Raw genomic sequence first — 15208 nt, 5'->3', positions numbered from 1 at the left:
CAGTTAATGTAGGAGTCATTCCCATGATGACATGTAACACACATTCATCAAGATGCTATTTATTTGCACTAAATCTGACAGAAATGAGGGTTCACTCCGGCCCTGCAGTCAAATGACCTCATCAAATTTCTCTGAATTATGGGTAGTGACACTTTGCTCACACATCTGTCTCGCTGCTTGGGGCGCCGTGTTGGTGACTCATGCCTCCCTCTCTAATGCGCAGACACGTGCTCTCCCAGAAAGCCCCAGACTCACATCGCAGCCGGACCACAGGGTAGCTGACATTTAGCAGTGAAAGAGAAAGCAGTGGGAGCTGAGGTGGGAAAAAACAAAACAAAAAAAAAAACAAATGGAAGCAGCAACCACAACGGTGTTCATGACCTCAACACGCACAAAAGATTAGTCAAAATGTAACTCACCTCATTCTTAAGCATTTAAGCGAAGCTTAGGCAATACCTTAATCAGTTTGATCAAATGTTTTGGTAACACTTTATTTGAAGGGCTGTGCAACAGACTGACATGACACTGTCATAAACATGTCATAGCACCTGTTAGGAACATGAAGGAGTCTTCATGAATGTTTACAATTGTTGTCATGAAGTGTCATCTGGTAAATAATGACACTATTAATGCAAAGTTGCTCTAAAAGTTGCAACTTTGCAATTAAAAGTCAATTAAAAGTGTAAATGTTGCATTATTCAGACAATAATGATCCTTTCCATGCAAAATTCTATTAAAATTTGCATTAAAAGTCCATTAAAATGTCAACTTTGCATTAAAAGAGTCAGATTTTATCAAGTGAAACTTCATGAAAACTCCTTAATGTTCCCGACAGATGTTTTTCCTCAGGATATGCACACCCCTTAAAATAGGGGTGTGCATATCCTGTATCCAGCTTCCGAATTGAACTAAGTATAGGTTCTTTAAAGCTATGGAAAATGACTTGTGTAACAGAATACATAAATACAAACATCCAATCATTTAACACTTCAACTTCAATCTCCTGCACTTTCGTCTTTTTTTTTTTTTTTTGGCTCTTCGACATCCTCACATTATCACCTTGGCATTCCTAAATGGTTTGGAGCCATAGTCATTTTTGTGCATTTAAGGTCCTTTTATTTTTTGTATGACAATGGCAGAAATAGGCTTCCATACTTTCATTTGGGTTCTGAGCATAAATTATGAATATTGAGCAGAGTTTGTGGTTGTGGTATTTTGCTTAAACTGTCTTTGAGTGTAAATCTTGCCACCAAACATAATGGATCAAAGTAAATCTTTATAGATATTTTTTCTCTACCTTTTCTCTCTGGATCCATGAATGCTCCCGTTGCAGCTGACATAAACGGGCTTTCTGTGGCAATAAAAAAAGGAGAAAACCTAGTCAACTGCTGAATATTTGATCATTCACCAGCACAGGATAAATAATTTAGCAGTTGGCTTTTGCATCTCTCTCTCTCTCTCTGCCGTTGGAGACAAACAGTGAAGGTCTTTAACCATGGTGTATTAAACACCAGTGATGCACTTTAAGATGTCCTTAAGCCACTTCTTCTGTGGAAAATGACCAGAAAATGCCTGATAACTTGTCCGACTGACCGGTTCCACCTCCCTTGCTTGGGCAGGGTGATTTAAAGGAAAGTCATTTGTGACGGTTTTACAATTTATTGATTTCTTCCCTACAAGTGCAAACCAAGTGACATGTTCGCAGAACAGCACCGCCTCAGTGGGAGCAAACAGCTCAGATTCTTGGAAATTTCGGTTTACACTTTAAGTAAAACCTTACTACGTTCTGTCATGTTACAACTTGAAACTCTAATTTATTTTATCGCAATGATATCTGTCAGACCAGCAGCACAACGCAATGTATGATTGGGAAGTGAAAGGAATCATTTGTAGCTTATTGAATTGGCCATAAAGCCAAAACAGACATGCAATATATTTATAAAGTGTGAGGAAAAAATACCTGCCTTTGCTGACATTATAGTGTCTTTATTCTGACACATTTTCTCATAATGAAACCTGAAAAATGACTCTTTAACCCAAATATTTAGTAGTTTAATAATCCAGTTGGTTGGTCTTTCAACTTTAGTCGTGTCATTTTTAAACATTTTTTGGCTTTAACCTGTTTTTTAAATAATAAATAATATTGAAAACTTACTGTATTATGCTGAATTAAAGTAATAACTTTGTTGGTGTAAAAACTAACTTAAGCTTTACTAAGTTAGAAAAAAAAAAAAAAAAAAAAGCGTTGTTTTTAATCCTGGTCCAAATTATGACGACGTTACTTTGTGTCATTGCCGGATCTTCGTAAAATCACGGGATGGGGAAGAGGGAGGGGTGGGGCCGAAACTACGACATCCTGTCCGGACAGGAAAACAAACCGGATGCGTGTTGCGCCGCGTCTGCCTTCGCGCGGCGTCCTGAATGATTTAAACCGTTTTACATCATCGGCCTCACCCTCCCCACATCCCTCGCTCCTTCCCTCCTCCTCTCTACCCCCCTCCCCCCCCATCCTGCACTGCCTCCCGCTGATGCGCCGCGCAAGCAGCCCGGAGATGCTGCTGCTGCTCCTGCTGCTGATGTTGGCGACCGACTGCAGCATCCGACATGGGCATCCTTTAATCCGGCCGCGGCACAGTGAGTGTTTTACCTCCACTTCTCTCCCGCACACCCTCACCCAGCGACGACGCTTTTCCTAAACTTAGCTGCTACCTCTACCACCATCTCCCCTCGTCGTCTCCCTACACGGCTGTTTTCCCATCTTCCTTTGTGCAGTTTTCCTTTTTTTTCTTTCTTTCTTTCTTTCTCTTCATAAGGGGGGTGGCGCATAAACTCGACGGAAACAGTGCGAGCCCGTGCTGTTTAGCAGCAGGGAATTGTCGGGGAATTGTCCCTTCCCGTTATTACACTACACCCCACCCAAAAGTGATGTTTCTTTGCGGAAGAGAAAGGAGGAAAGAGTTGAGGGTGGGTGTCGCTTCTCCCAGCGGACTGTAGCTGCAGCAGGCAGGCGGGCAACTGTACTGCTTGTACAGCGAGGTGCCCAACTTAAAAGAAAAAAAAAAGGCTGACATAAATAATTCAAAACATTTTTGGTTGCAAGTGAGCATATTGGGGTGCGTGCAGTGGGGGAACGTGGAAAGTAGGAGAGAAAATCTATCTATCTATCTATCTATCTGTAAGAAGGAAACATACTGTGCATCTGGATGCCTGCGTGTGTTTATTTGAGGACAAGAGCACTCAGACACTGACAGCCTCAAGCAGTCAAACTAGGCTAATCCCTAATGACATGGACAAATCTCTCTCTTTCTCTCTACTGCCCCCTCCTACCCTTTCCCTTCACCTATCTCTGTTTTTTTTTTTTAATTTGCCATAAGGTACTGTCTCCTGTTCCTGTATTTCCTCTCCGTTCTTTGTTTTGCTCAGTTGTGACGACGTGCTGTCCGTGGTGCTGAAAGCAGGCGTCAGCAGATGGCTCGGCGATACGCTGTAGCCAGACGGGCCTGTCACTGCTCAACAGGTGCCACAGACAAGAGGCAGGGATTTTGAAGACGGCGAAGAACGAGGTCGCGTCGGGATATGTCTCGGTTGACGTCGTGCGTTTCGCCTTTCGTTCCGGAAAAGGGCTCGCTCTGGAGACTCACCAGGAACTCTCCAGTTGATTGGTGACAGTTTGATCAGGCGTGGCCAGCAAGGGGACAACCACAGAGTCAAAGTTGCAATCTTTTTCCGATCAACAAACACAAAAAGACAACATTTCCCAAAGCTGGCAGAACTCGGAGATTTAACTGAGCAACATTTGGATCTCGGGCCTTGCTCAAGCAAGCACCTTCAAACGATTCTCACTTAAATAAGAGGTGGTTCCAAGCCTCTGACCGGTTACTTCAAAACTTTAAAAGGTTAACAAAACATGAACAATCAAAAGAAACAGACAAATGAGTAAAAAAAAAAAAAACCTCATCTGAGAGGTACCAGTACCTTACTGTCTACATTTAGGGACAATGAATAAGCAGTATTATAAATAAATAAACCGCTTAGATACAGCTCTAGAAGTGTCTTTCCAAAAAATATATGTTAAGACTTAAGAAACATTCAAAAGTAGTTGTTTCCGAATCTATGTTTGAAGAAAAAAAAGTCAAATACGCTTTGCATTAGTCAACCAAATTCTTAAGGTGGGCCTCTTGCATGGTTTAGGGTTTTTTTGTAGTTTCCCAAAACAATGGTACCAGGTTGTGCTGACAGCAATACTCTTCGTTGTGGAAGTTGCTACCGCGGGCAGAAGGCTCTCGGTAGCAACTGAGAGCCTTCACCACCCAACACCAGAGAGATGGAAAGAGAGAGAGAGAGAGAGAGAGAGAGAGAGAGAGAGAGAACGAGAGAGAGAGACAAATAATATGAAGGTTGAAAGATCTACATCAAAACTGTGTTGTTATTTTGTTTTGTAAACTCTCTTTGTGGTGGAGAATGATGGATTTTGAGATGAGACGATGTCCTGCATTCTCCAGGGATGTTAGCTGCACCACTCATTAATGTAAGTTGCAAAATTGTGTCAAAAGCATCTCCAAAAACTCAAATTTGTGCCTCTCTTGTTGAGGACATCACAGGCACCTGTAAACTTAAGAAATTAAAAAGACACAGCCATTTCCTGTTAGGACACCACCAAAACAAAAAGGATATGTCGCAGAAAGAAATGTAGAAGCTGAAGAAACGTTATGACTACTACGTTGATGTGATGAGGATGAATTTGCTGAGGCAATGGCAATGAGAGGCAGAAACAGATGATTACATAACCACCCAATTTAGCAACTGCAGTTTGTCTCCCTGAATATCTCTCACATGAAGTCCCAAACAGCCTCCGAGACACGCAGGTCTTCACGGAGAAGACACAATCACACGCAGCGCCGGAGGTTTATGACTGTGTGCTTTCTAAGAGACGGTTTCAGTGCCTCGTATGTGTGTGTGCCACAGTGTTGACATGGGTGTTGCACTACAGTGTCTAGCAAAAGAATGGCGATGTGAAAACTAGACGATCGTATCGTGGAGTGTGTAATGACGCCTTTTGCGCTCTTTAAATACATAAAGCAGAAAAGAAAGAGTATGGGAAAACTTCCGACCTATGAAAACTTAGCTGCCCACTTATACCGGCAGACCGGATATTGAGAACATTTGTTATAGAAGAGCAGTCTAGATCAGTGGTCCCCAACCCCCGGTGGTCCCCAGCCCCCAATTGGTACCGGGCCGCGCAAGAAATAATTAAATATTTCCGTTTTATGTATTATTTGAGTCTGGAGGATCTTTTATTTTGAAAATCCTTTTACCGGATTCTCTCGGTTACTTGCGCGCCAACACTGAGCCCACAAGCAGCAAAATGAGTAACAAACAGATCAGATGTCTTTGGAAAGTTTCTTTGCAAAGGGGAAAAGGCCCAGAGAAGAGACAAGAGAATGGATTTATCCCGGACCGGTAGGTGAGACCCACATTACAAGCCGCTCTGTGTAACATGCTGTGACTGGCTGCTAATGAGGGAATGAAGCTTCAAACTGCTTCACCAAGTAGAGACCAAGCACGCTGTGGATATAAGCAACACTTCGGCTGTCATTGTCTCTCATCACTCCCAGATGGGACCGTCTCGTTGCAGAGAAACAAGCTCAGGGCTCCCGTTAGTCAAGTTAAAATAAGTTAAAATTTTCATAAAAGTAAAATGCTCGTTTTTGTGGCGCATCTGTATCTTATTTTGAAGGGATATGTAAACGTTACCATAGCAACCAGAGTGAGAGTGCGTTTGGGCAGTGGTCGAGAGGAGATGAGTAGAGCTTGTGAGTCTTGAATCTGGTTTAGACGGCAAGATTTAAGGATTGTCGGCCGATTCTCCAAACCTCTGTGACCACAGAGCTGATAAAAGTACAACAGGTTCGATCGGTTCGTGTTCAGCCACACGGCAGGAGCAACACGAACCGATTCCAGTCACGAACATCCCGATTCCAGAGGATCATCCAGTAAAACTCCCAACATAGCAAACGGGAATTTAGAATAACCAAACACGGATGACGATGTAGAAACAATAGTGATAGTTTGTGGAGACATTTTAAGAGATAAAAGGCGAAACAAAAAGAAAAGGTGGTGGATAAAAGACGACGGGAGCAGCCGCTCTATTTGCTGCACTATGATTTGGAGGTGACTGTGTTTTTTCATAGTTAACATTTTTAACTGAATAAACATAATAATGACCTTTACATATAATAATAAACATTTCCACATATCATCTCCAATATCCACCGGACTCTCAGTTCCGCAATATGTCAGCTGTTTGGGATTCCCCTCTGTTCTTACGTCACCGCGCTTTCTGATTGGCTACCTGTCACATTCAGCAGGTTGTATTCTCCTTCCGGTCAGGGAATGGAAAACCTCACAGGCTGCGTTAAAAGGGCCAAGACAACCCAAATAGGGTATATTCTGCGGGAACACCAGATAAGGCAGAAGCCTTATCTGAATGTTCTCAGAATGTTCTGATTCATTTATCTGTTTCTCTGGTCACTTTATAACCCCGCCTCAGTATTTTAAGCTCAGGATTTTTGCTCCATGTTGAATTATTCTCTTATTTTAGCTTGACTGTCTGCATTTCGGGTCTGTAAAGCTAAATATGACAGGGGAAAATTCAGAAATCCACGTCAGTCTTCAAATCTTTTAACAAAGTAGCCACAACAGAACAACTTCCAAAGAAATTTCCACTTGCAGTCTGTTTCAGATCAAGCAAAAAATAAACCTATAGATAAAATGCTTTGTGAATACCAACACAACGCCAAACCCCAAACGTGAAACAGGGCGGGTAGCGTTAACTCATTTCTTATTTCCCAGAGCTTATTAACATGCTCAGAACGAAGGAGGGAACCTTTGCAGAGGATTGCTCTGTTCTGCCATACGCGGCTCCACACATGAAGTGATCTGCAGTCCACTCTGAGGAAACCTCCGACCTTCAGACTCTGCTAGTCGTTGAGCCTCCGTCCCATAAATAAGAATGTGTTTATCAAATCAAACCAAGCAAAGCTGCAGAAGGCCAAGCCTTGAATTTACTGAAAGCATTTCAGACGGAAAATCTTTTTTTTTCTCTTTTTAAAAAAAAAAAGAAAAAAAAGAAAGTCAGTCGTATTTATATTAAAGCCGAAGATGGGGGAGGGGGGGATGCGTCCGAAAATATTCTCCTATACCGCTGGCATGTATTTTTTTCTATTAGAGTCTGGTGGATTTTTTTTGTTTAAAAAGAGAAATCGATTGTGGCTTTTATATCAGATACGTAAAAACTGTAGGAAAGAAAATTGGACGTGCCTGTTTGGAATCAGAAACGATCAGTTTACTACAGATCAGTCCTTTTAAATTGCCTTGTTTTTGCCTTGTCTGACTGGATACGTGGCAGATGCTACAGACACACGTACGCACATAAACTCATATTTATGAATGGCTGGCAGACGCCCTCTCCCTTTATTCCAATCAGAGACTGGTTAGGACTGACGTCAGAGGACCTGCCTGCACATAAAGGCGAAATACTCGTTTAACACAATGAAGCCTCCTGTTACAGTAAGGCTCTAAACTGCAGGACAAAAGCAAAAGAAAGAAAAACAAGAAATTAAAAAAGAATCCAGGATTAAACCCAGTGTGTCTAATGGCTATGATAACTACCACAATGTAGTAGTCTGAATATTGTGGAATATTATGGTAACTCATTTTAATTTTAAGCATGATAAAAAAGTATATTTTTTGCTGGATGTTTGCTTTGGCATTCAAACGTAATGTTATTTTAATGACTGTGCAGCTGCATCTGAATTGTATCATGTGAAGAGCAATTCAGTCCAAACAGGAACTGCCCTGATAATTAACAGTAATTGTGCTATTAAGTATAAATGTAAAAAAACAAAAACAAAAAAAAAACATTTTATTACTTTAATTTTAAAGCTGTAAAAAATCATCAGAGATTCTTACAACTTATTTTTTAAAAAAGATGGTAAGAAAGTGAACGAGGGTAGAAGGACAGAGACAGACAAGCACAAAGCCCTCAGCTGACAGCAGACTAAACACAGTAAGCAGGCCAAGCAGCAAGACCTCATTTGCTGGAAAGCCATATGTAAGATGATAAACAACCCGCTGTCAGAGAAGGAGTGTGCAAAAGATTTGCAATTGAAATAAGAAAGACGCCGGGTAGGTTAGAGAGCGTGATGATAAAGAGATGCTCTCTGACAGACTTCTTGTCAGTGACAGCGATGAGGTGAACGACGCTTCTGATTGAACAAAAGGGGATGAAAATTTGAAGAGAATATTCCTCATTTCCGTCATAAATTGTTGTCTTGCGAGTAAACGTTGCGCAGTGAGATTTACACTTAAGCAGTAAGCAGTGCTGTGTAGTCTTTTTAAGTGCTAAATGACCTTGGTGTTCATTTACCACTTGAGGGTAAATAGAGATGTCACCATTATGGCTGGTGAGCTTGGAGCCCCGGGGAGTGGCACTGTTGTTTCTATTTATCTTACAGTCAGGGAGGCAGATTTACTTTGCTTTAAGCTTCAAGCTGCCACTGCGCTGCAATAAGGGAAGACGGAGGAGGTTGTGGCAGCCCAAACTGTGATTAATCAGCTCTGGAGACAGAGCATTCACGCGGAGCAACTGGTCTGTTTCCTGGGATCATTGAAGTAGCCCTACTTAGTTGTTTTTTGTTTTTTTTTAATGGTCAACAAATTTAATGAGTTCTGAACTGTGGCCATCGGAGTTAATTAGATGAAACATTTAATCTAATTAACAATCTCAGTAATTAGCCGAATTACAAAGATGATTTGCTTGGCATAAAATATGACTGTGTGCTTCACTGACAACAACCAGGAAAGGATGTTTTCAGTAGACTAAGCACTCGCAATTTGAACTGTTTTCTGCTCATCATCTGGTCATCTTTAGTGCACTGACGACTCCTCTCACAGAGCATCCCTGCCCAGTGCTTTTCCCACACAGTCCCTCTAGACTAGCGGCAGCAGCAGTTGGCAAATACCTAATGGAGTCGTGTGTCTGCTGAGCTCATCATGCGCAGTCCAACGTTCCTGAGAATGGTTTTAAACGGCATACTTGAGATTCATTGTTGAGACGACACGCCGTAGGTGGAGTGTTGGAAAGACCAGGAGCTTCTTAAAGAAACAGAGACCAATTTCCAGGCCGCAAACTGCAGCATCACATTTCTTTTAAATTATGTTTGATATAAGCAGCGTTTAACTGAAGGTGACATAGTTACATCATTGTGTTACATAATGGCACTATGTGCATTGAAAAAAAAACAAAAAACACTGCCCCTTTAAAAGATACGTACCAAAACGAGACGTATTGACCCATATAACACTTCATTAACTAATCTTTAAATGCCAGAGTAGAGGGAATGAACAGTATAAATAATGAAGATTTACTAAAAAATGAGCAAACTTTCTAAATTCACACTTCAAAAACTAAAATCCTGTCTTTTAATGAAAAGAATCTAACCAGCTGTTTTGTAACTATCAGAGGGGAGAAGTTACAAATATACTCCTGCTTCATTTTTTTTTTGGCACTTCACCTCTGTGTGCTACTTCCTGTTGCAGCATCACATACAGTTCCAAGAAAACGCACTGACGTTCGAAGTTGAAGTGTAACAACATTTGAAAAAAAAAAGAAAAAAAAAGGAGATTTATTCTTTCGCAAGAGCCATTAAAATTTAAAAGGATATTTACTGCAGTAAGGCCAGTTTCCATCTTGTATATGCTGAGAAACATATATCAGAAACAACAGCAAAACTGTGATGGATTCATGGATCCTTCCTTGCTTCATTTATGTCTCAGAGGGATCATATACCTCTTGCATCAGAAAAGCCCTCAGCCCATCTGACAGCCCGCTAATAAAACGGATACGAACGTCAAAATTCTTACAGAAAAATTAGTCTCCAGAGAATTTCGACTGACTTGAACAGTCGGAGCGTGGCCGATGAAGCAAACAATTGAATCAGTCTGACAGCCTGCAATTTCCCTTTTTTTTTTTTTCTTTTTTTTTCTATATCAGATTCATTTGACGTGTCACACGGAGATACAGTGGTCACAGCCTGCCAAGGCAGTAAATCAACCACACTGTAACAAATGTTGGTTTGGCTGAGGAAAAGTAAATGGGGAACGCCACTCTCCGGTGATCTAACAAGCCAATTAACAATTGTGGTAACAAATCTAGTGTGGTATGTTTCAGAAGGAAATTCCCTTTAAATACTTGCCTATGCGTATCTAACTGAGGAATATTCTATTTGTTAACCAAAAATTGCATTGTCAAAATGTTTTACGTTTAAAAAATGACAAATCTGTTCCATCTTTTTTTTTTTTTTTTCCAAAACAGTCTGCCTAAATGTAATTAAGTAAACGTGCATAACTCTTATTATAGAGACTGATAGCCATGGGATAAAGACATTTGTAGACAGATCGCAGGAAGCTCTAAGCGCTCATAAATCTTAACAGTGTAAGCAACAGACATCCAGCTGTGCATTAAGGCACATGAATTATGCACAGTAATAGTTTCTCATTTAAATAAGCTGCTGTGTTTTTTTCTCTCTCTCTGTGTATTCATTTCTCCAAAGTTCCATAGATCTGACATTGTGCAACAACCTATTTCAGAAACCCTTACAGTAAATCTTTACCTTAAAAAAAATAAAGCATGTTTTTTGAAAGAGAAGAGGGATAGAGGTAACTTAAGAGGTTTAAATTCAAACTTGAGGATTCGTAGTAAACGCACAACAAGAAAGAGCTTTTGTATTTCAATTTGTGGTGTAAAATTACAGAACAAGTTAAATGAGGAGTAAAAACAAAGTCAAAATGTAATACAATTTAACAGGACATATAAGGAAGTTATTTTCAGAAGAAATATGGGGGAGAGATAGCACTAATATGAATATATAAATTGAGACTAACGCATATGAGTGTGTGTGGGTATAGATGTATGGATGATATATATTTAGACATGTGTGTGTTTGGTGAGTCCATGGCAAAAAAAAAAAAAAAAAGATAAAATGGAAAATTAATTAACCTATGTTTTTATTTTTGATTTGAGTTATTAATGAGGGTCCATCTGAAAACATGCTATGAGTTTATGGGGTAGGAGTTCATAAGTTTCTTACTTTTCATACTCCTTTTCGACCATGTTAAGATTATTGCGGTGCAAAAAATATGTCTTCTGCATTCCTTGTTTACGTCTGATATTTTATGCTGCTATCATGTTCGAAATAAATAAATAAATAAATATTCACACCGATGTTGAGTCACACCGAATCCTAAACTAAACACATTTCGTATTTCTTAACGAGACTCGTGCCGTTTTGCCTGCATTCGGTGAGAAATGTGCCAGGCCTATTAACGGGGGCCGGTTTCGTCTTCCCCGATCCATTAAATGCAAAGCAGGTTTCCATGTTTGGTTTTGAGTGATTAGAAGAGGTCTGGCCTTTATTAGGTAAATGCAGCTCTCGCTGTAAACGTCAATGCGTTTGAGAGCTCAATCCAGTTATTCAACCGGCACTTTAGACTCCAGGAGAGACAGGCTTAGTCACTGCTGATGTGTCACAGGCATAGATGTTCCGACAGCTCTCTTATCAAAAGAGCAGACGCTCTAACACCAGTGGAGATGATTATGACAAAAAAAAAAAAAAAAAAATTCAATTATCAATTTCCTTGTGAAAGCACCACTGCTCTGCGTTTTGATAAGGTATATCATTTTGTAATGACACTGTAGGAATAGGCCGTGGACCATTCTGCTGCACATGGAAGCAGCTTTCTGATGCACCGCGGAGAGGCTGTGATTTTTCAATTCTCTCTAACCACACACGCTCTGCGGTCAGAGGGATTGTACCTATGACCGTTTCCCAGGCGCCCTCTTTTAAACTGGAAGCTCTGGCACCCAAACAAATTACGGTAAACAAGTGCAAAAATCAATGTGTTTTTTTTTTTTCCTAATAGTTCAACATTGATTAATAAAAACGCTTTTTTTTTTCACTCGGCGCTACTCTCCTTGCAAACAGACACGACTTGTACAAGACTGTATGATCATTATTTTCACATACTTTTTGTTTAAAGGCAACATTCCACATGTTTTGTTTGTAATGGACAAGAAAAAGAAGCGACATATTAAAATGCCTCGCTGGCTGGATGACATTTGACCCTTTTGGCATCAAGCAATGTGCGATTTGTGCTTGCATCCTAATGCAGAGCAATGCATTAGGATTGGGATTTTGCACAGTCATCATTTTGGTGTCCATCAGTGTAACTCAGTGGAGTGACAGAAGTTTCTCAAAGTAATCCATCATTTATATGCTTACATAAGCTACAATAAATTATGGTGTTTTTTTTTTGTTTGTTTTTTTAAGGCTGCCTTCTCAGGCATGGTAGATGACAGATTTTTGTAGCTGAAGAAGGAAAATACATTTCAAACTTTTAGTAGAATTTTAGAATTTTGCTCATAGATTTTGCTAAAAATGTCCTCTGCCAAAATCTTGCTCTCTCAAACCCGACCTGCATCGACTTAATAATCACGAGAGCTTATCTGATAGCTTTAAGCCCACTTGGCGCCCTGCCTAGACATGAAGCACTCCGGCCCTCGCAAAAACAAAACCTGGCTGACAGAAGGGGAAACGGCCCGTGGCAGAACACCAAAATCAGCAAAAAATTTCTCGCACTTCTGTGAATTCGCTTGTGTTTTGCCATCCTTTCACTGACCCGTGTGCGCCGGTTTCAAGTTGAGATAAGTTTGCAGGGCCCTCCAAAAGTATTCAAACCAGTCGTTTCCACAGTTTGTCAAACTGCAACCCACAAACTTCGTTGCATTTAATGGGTGGGAGGGGGGATTCTGCGTGAGACCAAGACAAAGTCGTACTTCACATAGAAGGAATTGGTGCATAATTTTCAGAAAAGTGAGCTGTTTCTTGAACTACAAAGGCTGTTTGGTCACTTTTTGCGTGACCAAACCTTATAGACAGTAATTATTTCTAGTAATAATTACTGTCTATTAGGTTCAATCTAATATCTCTGAGTTTGCAGATATATTATGCTATTGCAACCACAAATCTTGATGTGTTTCATTGGATTTTTTTTTGTTTTTTTTTTTGTCAATTGATACATGGATTAAGTCTTTATAAATCAAAATCTGAAAATGTTGCCACGCATTTGTATCCTGCCTACTTTATTCTGATTTCAGAAGACATCTAATTGTTAAACCGGCATGGCTTCTCAATTGGTTTTTAGGTTTGGACTTTGACTAGGCCATTCAAACTAAACACTGATGTTCTCTAACAAACTTGTAAGATCTTCACATAAGTAAGAGTGAGTGGCATTTAACTCTGCAGGTTGTATGCTTCATTTTGTTACAACAATAATAAATAATAATAATAATAAAACGCTGAAGCACTGAAGGTTTTAACTCGACTCTTTTGGAAATAATGTTTTGCAGACATTCTCTCTAAGTAGCCTTTATTACAGTCTTTGCTGCAGTAGTGAACAGGTAGGAACACCTGCTGCCGTCCTCCTTTGTTCAGCTCTGTTTGGTTGGTGTGTGCTTGTTCAAATAATATACAATCAGCGCGGGGCAGGTGGTGGTTACTGTAAAAGAAGCTGGGAGGGCAGAAGGGTAGGGGGTGAGGGGTTGAAAGATGAACATGTAACAGGTGCTGTAAAAACTGAGCAGTTTGTGTGATTTGTTTTGAGATGTGACGGCCTGTAAGTGGTCCGCCTTATTCGTCCCACACTCGTTTATTAGCTTTCGTCGGTGTTTTGGTGAAGGTGATGGGATTCGTGGGCAGCAGTCAGTGTTTCAGATTAAAGCTGCTGATGTCTGTGGAGCGTCTCGCTGTGTTACGCACCATCTTATTGACAATGCCAATGTAGTTTCCAATATCACACACACACACACACACACACACACACAAATCTGTTTACTATGTTTTTCACTGTGTTGATGGCGATCAGGTGCAGTAAAACCTTCTGTCTTGACCCGACCAGCTTGGAAATGTTCCACAATGACTGAGTCTTCAGTGTTGGCAGCAGATTGGCTGCATTGCAGGGTGGAGCCTTGGCGCCACCGCCAGATGCTCCATCAAACTGGGATCTGGGTTTGCAGGCCAGTGCCTTGCTGACTCTGCGCCGCATTTATCAGGATCCTTCAGACTGGGGCTTTTTGCACTACTGTGTCGGAGCACATCGTCTGGCAGGACGCAGTTCCTGCTTTCAGGGTGTGCCACTGCGAAGGTGGGCGAGACGCCAGTCTGCAACAATGTCTAGGTGGGTGTTTCTGTCACAGGCTGCCGAGATCTTTCCTGCTATGCCTTTACAAATGTATGTCAAGGAGGTGAGATTAAGATTGATTTTGTGTTGGTCAATAATTGGTGAAAAAGCGTGAATGTGCGTAGCAAAGCATCTCACATGGATGTGTGATACTCAGAGTGCATTGCATCATTACTTCTTTAAGTGCTTTGACTTTTAAAAATCAAAATTTACTGCCATCTTTCATATAAAACATATAAAATACATCTCATAAATCGTCTCAAATCAAAGGTCAAACGCTTTTAGGGTGAGATTATGATACGCTATTACAAAATAAATACATTTTAACACTTCACTTTTTAATTTTGCTGTGTAAATATGCTGACTTGGGTTGTTTTGCTAGCTCTTTTTTTTTTTTTTTTTTTTTTATCTCTCAACATGTGCATATGTTGCCCTTGTGTCGGTTGAAGTGCTCCTACTCACCGTAACACTCACGTTTCGTCGCCCTGGAGCCCTTTCCACCGCTTCCACTGAGTGCAGCTCCAGTAGTGGGCCCCCATTGTGATCCGGTTAAACAGCTGGATAATTGCAGTCATCATTGCCGAGAGGCACCGTGGGTGTGCCGCACACGAGTGTTTGTTCAGCTACTTTGCTTTTGCCGCCTAAAGTAGATGAGCGCTGATTGCCGGTCCAGCGCCGCTCAGAGGGAGAGAGAGAGAGAGAGAGAGAGAAACGAGGTTCTCCAATTGAGGACTGTGATAGCTCTCCTTTCAGCAGTGTGCCTAATCTCATCATTATCCACAAAAAAACATTGTGAGAGGAAGAAATTGTAGAGCAGCGTTACTCAGCAGTATTTAATGGCTCCACTTATTCGTTTACAAGCCTTCGCAAAAGTGTTAACACCCGGTGAACTTTTTTTTCCGCATTTCGT

At 40.8% G+C, this 15208-nt stretch overlaps 1 protein-coding gene and 1 long non-coding RNA gene across 3 annotated transcripts in view; one reads left to right on the top strand and one right to left on the bottom strand.

The window, feature by feature from the left end:
* Positions 1-15176, bottom strand: part of LOC103146526 (uncharacterized) — a 16652-nt gene extending 1476 nt beyond the window's left edge. The window contains exons 1-2 of the long non-coding RNA XR_477147.2: positions 14761-15176; positions 1298-1351 (exon numbers count right to left, since the gene is read on the bottom strand). This is a non-coding gene — a long non-coding RNA (uncharacterized LOC103146526). The remainder of the gene's footprint in view (positions 1-1297; positions 1352-14760) is intronic.
* slc7a14a (solute carrier family 7 member 14a) overlaps positions 2366-15208 on the top strand; it is a 29333-nt gene continuing 16490 nt past the window's right edge. Inside the window, exons 1-2 of one of the 2 annotated variants that reach the window (XM_016677706.1) lie at positions 2366-2634; positions 2814-2964. The gene's annotated coding sequence lies outside the window, so the exon portion shown is untranslated. The remainder of the gene's footprint in view (positions 2635-2813; positions 2965-15208) is intronic. The other variant, XM_007564498.2, reaches the window with a different exon arrangement.

This window comes from Poecilia formosa, unplaced genomic scaffold, assembly GCF_000485575.1.
Source record: "Poecilia formosa unplaced genomic scaffold, Poecilia_formosa-5.1.2 Scaffold160, whole genome shotgun sequence".
NCBI lineage: Eukaryota > Metazoa > Chordata > Actinopteri > Cyprinodontiformes > Poeciliidae > Poecilia > Poecilia formosa.
This window is presented reverse-complemented; position numbering and strand designations above follow the sequence as displayed.